This window comes from Euprymna scolopes, chromosome 19, assembly GCF_053919585.1.
Source record: "Euprymna scolopes isolate OS-2025 chromosome 19, ASM5391958v1, whole genome shotgun sequence".
Classification (NCBI taxonomy): Eukaryota; Metazoa; Mollusca; class Cephalopoda; order Sepiida; family Sepiolidae; genus Euprymna; species Euprymna scolopes.
Window position 1 is genome coordinate 131,397,637 of NC_136500.1, and position 15,300 is coordinate 131,412,936.

Here is a 15,300-nt window from a genome sequence, read left to right on the forward strand (position 1 = left end):
TGCTCTTCAGCCGGGCATCATGTTCTTGTTGGTTTTTTCCATATACTAAAACATCATCTTGCATGCATATGGCTCCAATTTCGGTCTCTAGTACTTGTGACATGCGTCTCTGGTAGATCTCACTCGCTGATGAAATACCAAACGGGAGGCGGTTGAATTGGTATCGTCCGAATGGAGTTATGAAGGTCATCAGCGAACGAGATTCTGATGAAAGTGGAATCTGCCAATACCCGCTATTGGCATCCAACTTGCTCATGATTTTTACTTCCCCTAACTGAGCCAAAAGGTGGTCGACCGTGGGGAGCATGTGGAGTTCACGTTTTACGCACTTATTGAGATTTGTGAGATCTACGCATATCCTAATCGTTCCATTTGCTTTTGGTACTACAACCATGGGGGAACACCATTCGGTGGGTGTGTCAACCTTGCTTATGACCCCCAGTTTCTCCATTCTCTGGAACTCAGCCCGTGTTTTCTCCATCAAGGGTAGTGGTACGCGTCGTGGTGTGGGTACTGAGTATGGACTCGCATCCGTATGTAAGAGTATGGTACATTCTTCTCTAATGTGCCTAGGCCTGTGAATAAGTCTGCCATCTCTATTTTTGGGTCGAATGGGCGTTTCTGGCTGCTGATGGTATGTAAGTTTGGGTGGACAGTTACGAGCTTAAGTGCTTCGATGGCTGGCCTTCCTAACAGTGGCTCCTCGAGATTGGGGATGATAAATATCCTCTGTTCTGCTGAAAGATCTTCATGCGAGACAGTTGCAGTGACCACTCCAGTCACTTTGAGTGGAATACGTCTTGGACCATGAAAAATTTTGTGGGTATCTGAGAGGTCTGGTAGGTCTCTCCGTAACTTATATATGTGCTCTGGAATCGCGGTCACATCCGCCCCAGAGTCCAGCTTGAATTTCAGTGGCACTCCATTGATGGCGATATTGGTTCGCCAAGGCTTACTTATGCTGATCTCTGATATCGTCAGAACACCAAGGTACGCATTCTGATCGCTTTCACAGTCATCTGAGCTAGGTTTAATTTCATGCAGCCTTCGTGTGTGGCAGCACTGAGCATAGTGGCCAACCCTACCACAATTGTGGCAGGTGGCTGAGATGGCAGGACACGTGTGTCTCTGGTGTTGGGTTTTGTTACCACAGCGGTGGCACTCAGCCTCTGGTCTATACTGCTGTGTGCGCTCATTTTTTGTCGATTTTCGTAGGGCAGTTCTCGCCCGGGTCTTGTCATGTGTGTACCCTGACCTTGTCTGCGAATTCGGTTGTCACTAACGTAGTGGACTGCAATATTATTGTCAGCTGGATCTTCACCAACGATATGTTCTGGGGACCGCAGGAGATGCTGTTGTGATTTTATTGTTTCACTCTGTCGTGCACGTCTGATGGCCCAATCCAAGGTGAGGTCCAGAATCATTTGCAGACTTAGTGATAGCTTAGGATCTGTGTACCCAACTACAATTCTATCACGAATTAATTCCTCGTGCAGGTCTCGAAAATTGAAGTTGTTAGCTAGTGTGTGGAGGTTAGTGATGAATGAATCAATGGACTCACCTTCCTCTTGACACCTTCGGTTGAATCTGGCCCGTTCATAAATTACGTTCGTATCACCCTTGAAATGGTCATTGAACTTTGCTACCACTATATTGAAGTTCTGGCTTCCTCGGGTGCAAATTTAAATGTGGCAAAAGTGTCTTCGGCTTTATCACCCATACAATATATTAGGGTGTCCACTTGACAAGCATTTGGTTTTTCGTCAAGGCTGGACACTGTCCGGTAACGGTTGAACCGTCGTATCCATTTTTCCCATGACTCGGGTTGGTCGAATGGAAAGGGCTCTGGTGGACTCACGTGGCTATTCATACTGGGGGGTTATTATAGAACTTCACGTATTTCTTTCTTTCTTTTTTTTTGAACGGCTCTTAGGCTCGATATTTAGTATAACTCTTTCCCCGTATTTTGCTCACATTTGTTAGTAAATCCCTTGTTCTGACATCATGTTATGTCAGGTTTCTATTAATAATAATAGGACAAGGATATGTGATCGTTCAGACCAACATGGCCAACTGACCAAGTCTCGTTTATTCATGTTTACGTCCGAGAGTTTACATTATAAACATTGAACAAAGGGGGACAACTCCCACCGATCCAAGGGACATAACACCCTGATATGATCAATATAGCCACAAGTTTTTCTTTTTTAGCTGATTTCCCTGGATGCGTTTTAATTTTTACTTCTGTAAATGTTTTTCTTGTACACAGTCGCTCCCACGCAGAAATGTAACATACAGCGTTTTTTTTTCTAAATACCTTTAATTATACTGAATAAGAATATCTGTAAACTGTTTTAGATATGTTTATTTACGTTTATAAATGTAATGTATATTTTTATTTTATAGATAGGCACATTTTCACAGAAATCAATATATTGTTTAACATTGCGCACAAATAAATACATTAAATTCATAAAAGAAATGGGTTTGTATTACTGTACACATAGATTCGAAAAAGTTGTCAAAAAACAAATATATAACAAATAAATGTTATCAAAGGCAAGATGAGTCATTTTTCTACCAAACTGGATATATTTTTTGTGTTTTTATTCAATGTAACATAGCTCGAAAAACATGCGGTGTTTACCGATGTATTGGAAAATTCAAAATGGCGGCCGACTCTCTCTTAAACACGGTAAGTTCGAGAAAAGGTATTATAAATAATAAACTAGACAAAATACTATTAAAAAAAACACCGAATATATGTCAACCTATGTCACGGTAATATATATTGAGCGAATTTCTAAGAGTATTTTGTCTAGTTTATTATTTATAACAGCTTTTCTCGAACTTACCGTGTTTAAGAGAGAGTCGGCCGCCATTTTGAATGGAGTCATGAAAACAGACCCAGTGAAAATAGCGTTAAAAGACGGTGTGAAACCGTATTGTACCCCGACGGCTAGATGGATAGCATTTCCCATTATGCCAAAAGTAAAGAAGGAACTTCGACGTTTAGAGGACGATGGTGTGATCGAGAAAGTCACACAACGAACGGATTGGTGCAGTTCAATCGTTCCGGTGAGAAAACAAAACGGAGAAGTACGGTTGTGTGTCGATCTAAAAAAATTAAATTCAGCAGTAAAACGCGAATATTATATGCTGCCGAATCTGGAGGATATATCACCCAAATTGAACGGCTCAGTGATATTTTCGAAACTGGACGCAGCCAGTGGGTTTCACCAAATTCCATTGGCAAAAGAGAGTCGGTTGCTTACGACTTTCATAACCCCATTCGGGAGATATTGTTTTAAAAGATTGCCCTTTGGAATATCATATGCACCGGAAATTTTTCAACGGAAAATGTCCAAGCTTCTAGAAAATGTGGAAGGTGTTCACGTCATAATAGATGACATATCAATTCATGGGAAAACGATGGAGGAACATGATAGAAGGCTTACGGTAGCACTAAAAATAATAGAGCAAGCAGGAATAAAATTAAACAAAGAGAAGTGAGAATTCAGGAAAAGTATTATAAAATACTTCGGACACAGCATATCAGCTAAGGGGATACAACCCACTGAAGAACGGTTAGAAGCGATAAAAAAGTTGTCTGCCCCTACATCAGTCACAGAGCTCAGAAGATTTTTGGGAATGAGTCAGTATCTAGGGAAATTCGTGCCTAACTTACCAGCGGCATTACAACCAATGCTGGAATTATTGAAAAAAGATACGGTTTGGGCTTGGAATGAACCTCAAGAAAAGTCATTCGAAAGCGTTAAAAACTATTGACACAGGCACCGATATTGACTTATTATGATCCAAAAAAGCCCATCACGATTAGTGCGGATGCGAGCAGAGCTATGGACTTGGCGTTGCCATTTTCCAAGAAGAAAATAAAATATTGAGAGTCATAGCTTATGCCTCTCGTACGCTGACACAAACAGAACAAAACTATGCTCAAATTGAAAAAGAATGTTTAGCAAGCGTATGGGCCTGTGAGAAATTTGCGGTTTAAAAAATCATTTTTATTTTTTCGTTCTTTCTTTTAAAGAGGCGTTACCCAATTATAGAATTTATACAGGTTTTAATAGGTATTTCTGCAGCTTAATTCACCATTCTTCCATAAGTAACGTGCTGACATTATCCAAACTGAAGAGCCATTTAATATTTCACGAAAATGCGTTTACATTTGGGATGTTGTTGTAATCTAAACTTTGCGTTTCGAATGTGTTAAATCTTCATTGTCTACTCTATGATATCTAAAAAAAAAAATGCAATTTTACTTATTTTTCGGAAAAGTTACTTTTATCTGTAAATAACTTTCTACTCAATGAATTCTCGTAATTTAAAAAAAAATTATGACTACTTTTGAAATTACACTTAATTACATAATGTTTTTATTTAAAACAACATATTTTTAAAACACTAGCATGGGTACCCGGCGTTGCCCGGGTGTTTGAAGGTGTGTGGTGCAGCAAAAAAAAAAAATGTGGTAGTAGGAAGGCAGGCTCGAACCCGTACAGTGAAGGAGAAAAAGAGCGGGAGAAAAACGTGACGTCTTTGCTGTAATGACCACCGTCAAACCAGAAGTGACGTAGGTTTAAATTAAGGCTAGACAATCGAAAAGAGGTGATGACTTTCGAAAATATTGGTGAAAAAAGCGACTCCTCCCCGTAGAAAAGTGCCCAATTGAGGTTTAAGAAATTAATGTTTTTTAGCCAATTTTTCGGTATTTGTCATCTGAAGGGTCGAACTTCAAAATGATACTAATCTTGTAAATAATCGGTAAATATCCAGATACGCTACAACAGAACACCGACCACTCTAATTTGTTTTGTTATAGGTAATTGAGGTCGCTTACAACGAATCTGATAGTCAAACTTGGTGCAAATTTACCGTTTACATGGTATTAACCCCTGAACCCACGAACTACTTTCCACCATTTTGCAGCTTCCGTTTACGCTATGCGCGCGCTGTAGCATAAACGACGGCTTGCTTCACCTAACAAACTGCCTTCTCACATGGCATATCAATCAAAAAATTACGGACTGACATTTTTTAATGACTTACAATTAAAGAAAAGTACAACAAATTGGGGGACCTTTTTTTCTTTTTTCTTTTTGTTTTGTCTCACATAGTTTTTAATGCGGTTTACAAAAACATAAGCACCAAACATTTTTATGTTTTTTGTTCTTTTTGTTGCGGGAGGGGGATTCAATTATAGAACTTATGTAGCTTAATAGGTGCTTCTGCAGTTTAGTTAACCATTTTTCCGTAAGTAACGCACCGACATTTACCAATTAAAACACCATTTAACATTTTTCAAAGATTTTACTATTTACATTATGGGCGCGAGCGGGGGGGGGGGAGAATGTGGTGTTGGTTTGGTAAAGGTCGGTGAGTTACTTTTTGAAAATTTGAAAATTCTATGTTCCAGGAAGAAAAAAAAATATTAACCCGACAGGCTACTAAATCCCACCCCCACACTGTAGAGATCCCTAGATGTAAAAGATCTTTCTACTCCAGTAGTTTCTTCCCCAGAACAACTAGACTTTGGAATTCCATTCCAGGTCCCTGCTTCCCCAACTGTACTGATGTGCACAAGTTCAAGTGCAACGTGAACTGACATCTTGCTTCTCAAATCCCTACATAGTATCCCAGTAGTTGTTGTCCCTGATAGTAGCCCCCTACACCAAAGTGGCAATGTGTCTTGTTTGGGGTGAAAACGTAATAAAAAAAAAAAATTAAAAAAATTAACCCCTCTCCCCAACTTAGAGTGCTTTCCTTTACTTGTTTTATTTCTTTTTCAGCTAATTTTAAATTTTCCGCGGAAGATTTGTACGCCATGTGAGAAGGCAGTTTGCTTGTTGAAGCCGTCGTTTATGCTAGAGCGCGCGCGCGTAGCGTAAACGGAAGCTGCAAAATGGTGGAAAGTAGTCCGTGGGTTCAGGGGTTAATACCATGCAAACGGTAAATTTTCCCCAAGTTTGACTATCAGATTCGTTGTCAGCAACCTCAATTACCTATAAAAAAACAAACAAACAAAAACAAATTAGAGTGGTCGGTGTTCTGTTGCAGCGTATCTGAATATTTACCCTGTTAACTTCTGAAATATCGTTGCTTTTATTTTGTTGGCATAGTAACATAACGGTGATTAGGGAGTTTGGTTCCTTTTATATAATAAAGGGTTCGAGATTATTTTTTCACCTAAACTCCAGTCTTGCCACCTTTTCCACTGAAGTCAAAAAACAAAAATGAGCAAACACCCCCACTGAAGGGGGCGTTACGAATAACCAACCCCGCCACTGCCCTCCCATTTTCTACATAGCTCTTCTATAAAAAGAGGAGAACTTCTCGTAAGACTGCCGCTCAATAAAGCTTACTTACACCTACTTCTGTGTCGTCTTCATTCTAATACTTACTCATGAACGTAACAAGACACAAAAATGAAATGTATTATAGAAATAGCAACAAGACTCATTTATTAACAAATATAATCTTGGCCTACGGGCCGGGATCAAAGTGTAGTTTCTGTTCTGCAGTGCTGCAGTCAGTGCAAGTGCACTTAAGGTAATTTGTCCCGGTCAATGGAAGGAATTATTATTATTATTATTATTATTATTATTATTATTATTATTATTATTATTATTATTATTATTATTATTATTATTATTATTTTTGGTCCCAACCAGAGTGCCCCTTTTGCCTTTTTTCGGGGAGCTGGTTTAACCCCACATTAGAAACGACCTTGTGTCACATTTTGCTTTGGTGGGAAAACAAATAAATACGAACAAATATAATCTAAACGAGAGGGAAAAACAATTAATGAACGGTAATTTTTACAAAAGGAACTAAATAATGATTACACCGTATTACAGTGAGCTAAATTCATTGTTCTTTAGCAGTTGATTTTCTTTTTAAATAATTTCACATTTAAATCGTGTTTCCAGTTTTTTTTTTGTTTTTTTTTATTCTTTTATGTGTTCATATATTTTATTTGTTAATGAATTGGACATAGACAAAAACAAGTTGTATTTATTTACTAAAGAAATCCTAACAAACAAAACACATTTTCTGTTTTGAAAACAAAAGAACGAAGAATTCATGCTGCTTTTTTAGCGCATTATTTTTCGTATTGAATTCCTGAAATGAAAGGTAAGTTGGGGGTTTTTAATGGCATTCAATTTGTTTTAAAATAATCTTAAACATTAAAATAAGTTTATTTTTATTGCATCACGTGTTTTTTTTTAATTATTTTTTTGTATTAAAAGATAAGTTTTTTTTTTTTTATTTTCACTTTAATAATCCAATGAAAACATTGATTCCGCCATGGTTTATAACAAACGTGAATAAAAAAAGAAGGTAAATGCTACCTTACGTTAGAACAGAACACCGACCACCCCAATTTATTTTTTTAGGAGTATTCGAGGTCGCTGACAACCAATCTGAAAATCAAACCTGTTACAAATTTACGGTTTGCATGGTATGAACCCCTGGAACCTAGGACTATTTTATGTCATTTCACTGCCTTCAGTAGTGTTTTCTTACATAATGCGTTTGCGTACGCTTGCGTGTATGAAATGATTTATCACGCAGAGGAATCTTTTTAGCGTACATTTAAAAAAGTGTTTAAAAAATGTGTTTCATTTTTTTTTGTTACATAGTTTTTAATGTTTTTTTTAATTGATATAAAAAAAATGTCTTCACAAGTTTACAAAAACATTTTTATGTTTCCCATTCTACTTTTATAAATTATAATTATAAAATTTTATGTAGCTTAAAAGGTGATGTTTTTCGTTCTTTTGGAGGGTATTCAATTATAGAACTTGTGTAGTTTAACAGGTGCTTTTGTAGGCGTGTAAGAATTTTGGGGTAATTTTTGACACCCTTAACACAAAACTGCAAATAAAATATACAAAACTCGTAATTTCTCATTTTAAAGTGATTTGTTTAATTTCTATTAAAGTTTTTTTGAAAAATAATAGAAATATTATTTTTTTTATTTTTTATAAAGAAGTGTTTAAAAAGTGCCTGTACGTGCTCATGCAGCTTTTTTCTACATAATGAATTGAATTTAACGAGTTAAATTTTTTAAATTTAAAAATTTATCAAAATTTTCCCGTTGGTTCAATTTTTAGGATATTTGCAAGTTTAATGTGAAATTTTATACTCTTTCCAATAAACCGAATATAATATTCTAGGCAAACGTTTTGTTTTTTTTTAATTCACCCCCCCCCCATTTTGAAATGTCTAATAAAATGAAAATAATTAATTTTCTGGTGAAAGTGCACTGGGGGACCACCCGATTATTTACCTTTAAGAAGTCGTTGTTTTTTTGATATTCAACTGTTTACAGCTGCAGTCGGGTCTGCTGCTTAAAAAAAACACATTTTATAGTGTCGCTGACTAGAATTATGAGCAAAACTGACACATGCATTAGCCCGTGGTTACTAGTATAGTAATGTCTGGCCACCATTTTTTTGGGTTTACTGTCATCAACGATGGTGAAGTGGGTGCACATGCGCAGAAATTGTCAGTGATTGTAGCAGACAATATTTCTTTTTCTTCAGTTTCAGCATTTACTGCAAACGAAAACCACTCTAAATTAAATCCTAAAACATTTTCTTAATCTTTTCTATGCCAAAAAAGTTTTTTTTTGTTTGCATACATTTATCTCTTTATACATTTATTTCTTTCCATTTTTTGTGTTTTTGTTTCTGTAAAAAGTTTTTTTTAACATTTTCTTCGAGGGGGGAAAAAAAAGATGAATACCAATACTGTGGATTCCTGCGACGGTTGTAGCAACAAATATTTCGATACAGTAAAGGCATTTCACAAAGAAGACGCGAGCAGGCAATTTCTGCGAAGACATGGTGTCTTGCCGACAAGTGTTACCTGTCCGCAATGCAAGAACAAGTGTTCGTTCCGAGAAGGTAAACGAATCTGGAGGTGCACGCACTACACAAAAGTGGGAAAATCCAAAAAAAGAAAATATTGCGGTTTCACTGTCGCCGAAACAACAGGAACATTCATAGCTCGGATGCCAGCGTGGAAAGTAATAATGTTCGTCAATCATTTTTTAAGCACTATGTGGAACCACCGGACAGTACACGAAAATCTGGACATTTCGCACCACTCCTCAGTTGATTGGCGGTCCTTCTGTTCCGAGGTTTGTGAGGACTGGCTTAACAACCAGGAACCCATTGGAGGCGACGGGATAGCTGTCAAAATCGATGAAACCCTTATCGTGCACCGAAAGTACAATAGAGGAAGGATGGCTAGTCAAATATGGCTTTTCGGCGGAATCGAAAGAATTTCAAAAAAAGTTTTGTCGTCGCATTGATGAAAAACGGGACACCAAAACTCTGATTCCGCTGGTGCACAAGTTTATCCTTCCGGGCTCAATCATTTTCAGTGATTGTTGGAAGGCATATAGTAACCTCGACCAGCAGTTTCCACATTACACCATAAACCACTCACAAAATTTTGTGGACCCTCAGGATCCCAGCATACACACACAAAATATAGAACGCATGTGGCTAGACATAAAACAGAGGATTAAGCGGCCTGGTATTCAAGCAGAATTCATGCAGCAATACCTAGCTAGGTATTTATTTATAAGGAGTGAGACAGACAAGACGAAACTGTTGCATAAATTTTTTTTACAGGCTGCTGCATTGTACAGACACAAGTCAGAACTTTGAGAGATTTCTTGTTATAAAAAACAAAAAACCTTCCTTCCCTGTAAAACAACAAAAAAAAACCTTCCTTCCTTGCTTGCAAAAAAAAGAAAGGAGGTAAAATAAATTACTCTCAACTTTTTCTTTCTTTTTAAGCAAAAAATAAAAGTTAACTCTGAACTATTTTTCTGCATAAAATTTTAAAAAAAAACAGAAAAGGAAGGGGGGCAAGATATTAACCCAAACCCTTCCTGTAAAAAAATAAAAATCTGTACAAAAAAAAAAAAGTTTGCTTGTCTTTTTTTTTTGTCAGGGGAGGGAGGGGCATGCGCAGTGTGTTGCCGGCTGTCTTGCATGGCAAGAAACATGGTGGCCATTAAACTATTACCCGAAAGCATTGTTTTTTTCCGTGTTATTATTGTACATAATTCTAGTCTGCGACACTATTAAATGTTCTTTTAAAGCAGCAGACCCGACTGGAGCTGTAAACAGTTGGATATTAAAAATACAACGACTTCTTAAAGGTAAATGATCGGGTGGTCCCCCAGTGCACTTTCATCAATTTTCTCACCTAAGATTTATATATCACACATTGAAGATAAAAGATCAATAAATAAAATCTAACTTAAAACAAAAAAAGATAGTTTTGTGCAAACTTAGCTGTAAACTCCAAAGTTTCAAACCTTTTTTTTTAAACCATGTTGATTTGTTTAAAACAGTTTTTTTAAGTGAAACCTCATATTTTGGTTATATGGTCCAGTAAATATTGGACACCTACATCAAGTTTTTCTATTTCATTCAATATTTTTTTTAGATTAAAAAAAGTTCACTGCATAAAGAAGAAATAAAATATATTAAATCAAAAACTCATGTATTTCTTTAAGAGAATAAAAAAATGGAAAATTGGTCGGGTGGTTTGTGTTTAAACGGCAAAAACTAATGCGTGAAATGTGATCATTTTCAAGTACAGTGACCCATGTTGACCAACTTTGTTGTTGACAACGAACATGTCAGAAATACAAAGGGGAGATAAGGCACATGTCAGAAAGCAAAGGGAAGACAATAAAAAATAATTACCCTTTTTTTCGCGCACAAGTCACAACGGCTCACGCATATCTGTTGTCTTTACATTTTTGAAATGTAGCCGTTTTAGATATTTGAGAACTGGAAGAAAGAGAGGAAATACTGCTCTGCTAAAAGCCGATATTCACTTACAAATTCGCGGTCTTTTCAGACCCTTGCTTAAAAAATTTATTTATTTTAAAAGTACATGGAATATAAAATATAAATATGGACAAATTCTTATAAATGGAGAATGGAAGCATCTATTGATTAGTATTTTGGTGCTAATGCACTTACTGATCCACGCTATCTTTTAAATCGCATTTCCAAGTTTAATTAAAGTTTTATGATATGTTTTTTATTCAATTGTAAGGTTAAAGTACAGAATAGGTACAAAACACCCTATCTTCCCCATGTTTAGAATGGCTTTTTAAATAATAACGTTATTATTTCAGCCCGGATCAATAAGTGCATGAATACCAGTATTTATATAGGTAAGTGACATTTTTTTTAAATTTATATATATTTATTATATTTGGATTAAATTAAATTTCGTTGAGTTTCATGAAAACTTTTTTTAAAGAAAACAGATTTTTAAAAAATATTGTATATTTTTCGATTAAACCTTTAATTATTTTTAAATTTGGTCTTTGCTCATTTTTTAAAAATAAAAATTAGGGTTTAAATTACATTATTCATGTTGTTATAAACTTCAAAAGATAATTAATCAAATGTTTATCACTTCTTTTTAATAGAAACCTTTTTTTTGTTACATGGTGTTCACCACTTATCAAGGCCCGGAAACCACTCAGGGATAAGGGTTATTGCAAGTACAGTATGTTAGTGTGGAGATTTAATGAAGTGTTTACTTAAGGGGGCGGTTCATTAGGAATTTGTTAACGTTGGACTTGAAGACATCCAAGTTGTAGTCAGGTGGGAAGCAGGCAGACGGAACAGAGTTCCACAGGCGTGCAGTTCTAAGAAAGAAGCTTTGTTCATGGAATCTACATTTTGATTTAGCCACAGATAAAGGGTGGGGAAAATTTTTCACAGTGGATTCAGCTAGACGGGTGTTTTTCGTGAAAGATTGGCGAGGGGGGACCAGACATTGGATTTCAGACGAGCACCTGCCATGGAAATAACGATAAAACAAATATAGGCTCGCAATGTCTCTTCTGTGGGAGAGAGGTTGCAGGGTGGAGAAAAGGGCATCCCCTACTAAGCCACAAAGTCTATTTTGTACTCTTTCAAGGCAGGATAGGCTGTATTTAGCAGCTCCTGCTCAGATATGGCAGCAGTATTCCATCCTTGGACGTACTTGGCTTCTGCAGTTTAATTAACCGCTTTTCCATAAATAAGGCGCAGACATTTACCGAGTAAAATACCGTTTAACATTTCATAAAATTCTGTTTATATTGGGGAGAGAGCGATTGAGAGGCGGAGTGGTGGTGGTGATTTGTACATGATATAGGAGGCAATTCCTATTCCTAGCTGATGCTACCATAGTTTTTATTCATAAAGTAATAATTCATATGGTTAATTCACTACATATTATATTTACTTTTTTGCCCTGCATTTTTTTTTTGTTTGTTAAACACCTATCCTCTGAATTAATGTGTTGTGGCCAAGTGTTTGCTACTTCCACGTACAAATACCTCCAGAAGTGATGCCTAAATGATACCTTAACTGGGTTTGTATTACTGTACACATAGATTCGAAAAAGTTGTCAAAAAAACAAATATATAACAAGTAAATGTTATCAAAGGCAAGATAAGTTTTCTACCAAACTGGATATATTTTTTGTGTTTTTATTCAATGTAACATATTTATTCAGCTCGAAAAACATGCAGTGTTTACCGATGTATTGGAAAATTCAAAATGGCGCATGACTTTCTCTTTAGCACGGTAAGTTTGGGAAAAGGTGTTATAAATAATAAACTAGACAAAATACTGTTAGAAATTCGCTCAATATATGTTACCGTGACATAAGTTAACATATATTCGGTGTTTTTTTAATAGTATTTTGTCTAGTTTATTATTTATCACAACTTACTTGTTTTTTACTTAGTTCACAGTGACTGTTCTGAACGTGATTTTTATTTATATTTTCATTACTTATTGTTTTGCTTGTTTTCGTGTTGAAGTTGGATTCTTGCATCAGAGTTCAATAATCAGAATTTTCTTTGCGTCAGAGTGCTAGAACTAGGATAATTTTTGTTTGTTCCGAGTGACTCCAGCTATGGAACATATAATCTGTTCCATTATTTCAAACTTCTTGCAAAATATTTTTATGATGTGCAACTCATCTGTTATTCCATTTACAGAGGCGTGATCACCTTCACTCAACTTTAAAGTTAAAGAGAAAACAAAACAACATACAAAGCATTTACATATCACATCCAATAAGATTATACATATTACAAATTCATATCTTGCAACATTATATGATATTTAAATAGCAATTTGGAAATTTATGAAAGTCAAATAAATTATTTTGATTATGAAATCATCTATATTCGTTTTTTTATATAAAAAACAAAGGTTTAAAATATTCATTGTTTCGACTTTTCCTTCTATGAACTTTAAAAAAGTGTATTTGATTTAATAAGCAAAGCAATGACTCTTTTTGTACATAATAAATCCATTACATCATGAGTATGCTTAAATGTGAATGCAAATATTAAGAAATTTAATTTAATTTCTTTTTTTATTTGCAGATGTTGAACTGAAGTAGATGATCATTTCCCTGGAGAATTATTATACACTAAAAAGACAACATTAAAAAACAATTGGATATAAATTGGTATTGTATAGATCTAAAAGGTTTCCACAAGAGAAATCAAAATATGTGTCTTATCTTCTCTGACTTAAAACTAGGATAAGATGTCATATTATTAAATGTGATAAATAAAACATGCAGGTCCACAGTGAGAGAAAGCCACATTTTTGCGATGTGTGTGGATATTCTTGTTCTAAAAAATCCTATTTAATAAAACATATTAGAACTCACACTGGGGAAAAGCCTTATTCTTGTAAAGTTTGTGGATATACTTGTTCTGAAAAATCAACGTTACTCAGACATATGAGAACTCACACTGGGGAAAAGCCATATTCTTGTAAGGTGTGTGAATATTCTTGTTCTCGGAAGTCAACGCTGGTGACACATATGAGAATTCACACTGGTGAAAAGCCATATTCTTGTCAAGTGTGTGGATATTCTTGTATTCTAAAATCAAAGTTAGTGACACACATGAGGACGCATACTGGGGAAAAGCCACATTCTTGTGAAATGTGTGCATTTTCTTGTTCTCAAAAATCAAACTTAGTGAGACATATGAGAACACACACTGGGGAAAATCCATATTCTTGTGAAGTGTGTGGATATGCTTGTTCTCAAAAATCAACGTTGGTGATACATATGCGAACTCACACTGGGGAAAAGCCACATTCCTGTGAAATATGTGGGTATTCTAGTTCTCAGAAACCAAATTTATTGATCCATATGAGAACTCACACTGGAGAAAAGCCACATTCTTGTGAGGTTTGTGGATATTCTTGTTCAGAAAAATCAACATTAGTGACTCATATGAGAACTCACACTGGGGAAAAGCCATATTCTTGTACAATGTGTGAATATTCTTGTTCTCATAAATCAAGGTTAGTGTTACATATGAAAAAATACTCTCATAATTGAGGAATCTATTCTAAATGACTTGAAAGAGTGAAATGGAAGAATATAAAATAATGTGCGGAACTATGGAATACTTTAAAACCGATATACTGTCTGAAAGATATAAACTTGATTTGTAGAAGCAAATGGACTAACAATAATCTCAAAAAATACTAACATAATCCTTGGAAGACCAAGAGACAACCCAATACTTAAAATAACCCCTTGGTATATATTAAAATCGTAATAAAATCAAATATTAATTCACAAACCAAACTACTTTATTTCTTACAACTAGTCGAAGACAAAAAGAAAAAAAAACCATATTCTTGCACACAATGAAAATATTCTAATACATTTTGTGAAAATAAAATGACAAAAGCCACAGTTTTGCACTCTATGCCAGTTTTCTTGTTCTTGCAAATAAAGTGTTAAAAACAAACTATTGACAAAACCGTGTTTTTGCATACTATTTAAATATTACAGTTCTCTTAAATTAAGTTTTACGAAAATAAACAATTCCAAGCATCATATTCTTGAAAAACATGTGTATCGTATTGTCTAAGAAATCAAGTTTAGTGATACATATCGAATTTAAACTGAAAAAAGAAGTTAAAAACTATCTGACAAATATACCAAGTCCAAGAGGCCTTTAAACTATTGCGATTGAAAATCGTGGTTAGAATTTTTAAAACATCTCTTGATTGGAATGTATGAGATGTCGGGTGAATCACTGGCACCATCAGAAATTTAAAAAGAAAACGACCAAGTAGATATTGAATACAGTTCAATGGAGAAAATACTGAAATGTCAGAGCCAGTATTAACTCCTGGAATTTTAAAGAGAAAGTTGGATCGATTTCAGTATCACAAAATCCTGCAGAGACAC

The 15,300-nt window shown here is 35.3% G+C and overlaps 1 long non-coding RNA gene across 1 annotated transcript in view; it reads left to right on the plus strand.

Moving 5' to 3' along the window:
* Window positions 1-14,707, plus strand: part of LOC145239981 (uncharacterized) — a 58,772-nt gene extending 44,065 nt beyond the window's left edge. The window contains exon 3 of the long non-coding RNA XR_013862452.1: window positions 13,460-14,707. This is a non-coding gene — a long non-coding RNA (uncharacterized LOC145239981). The remainder of the gene's footprint in view (window positions 1-13,459) is intronic.
* The last annotated feature ends 593 nt before the right edge of the window (window positions 14,708-15,300 follow it).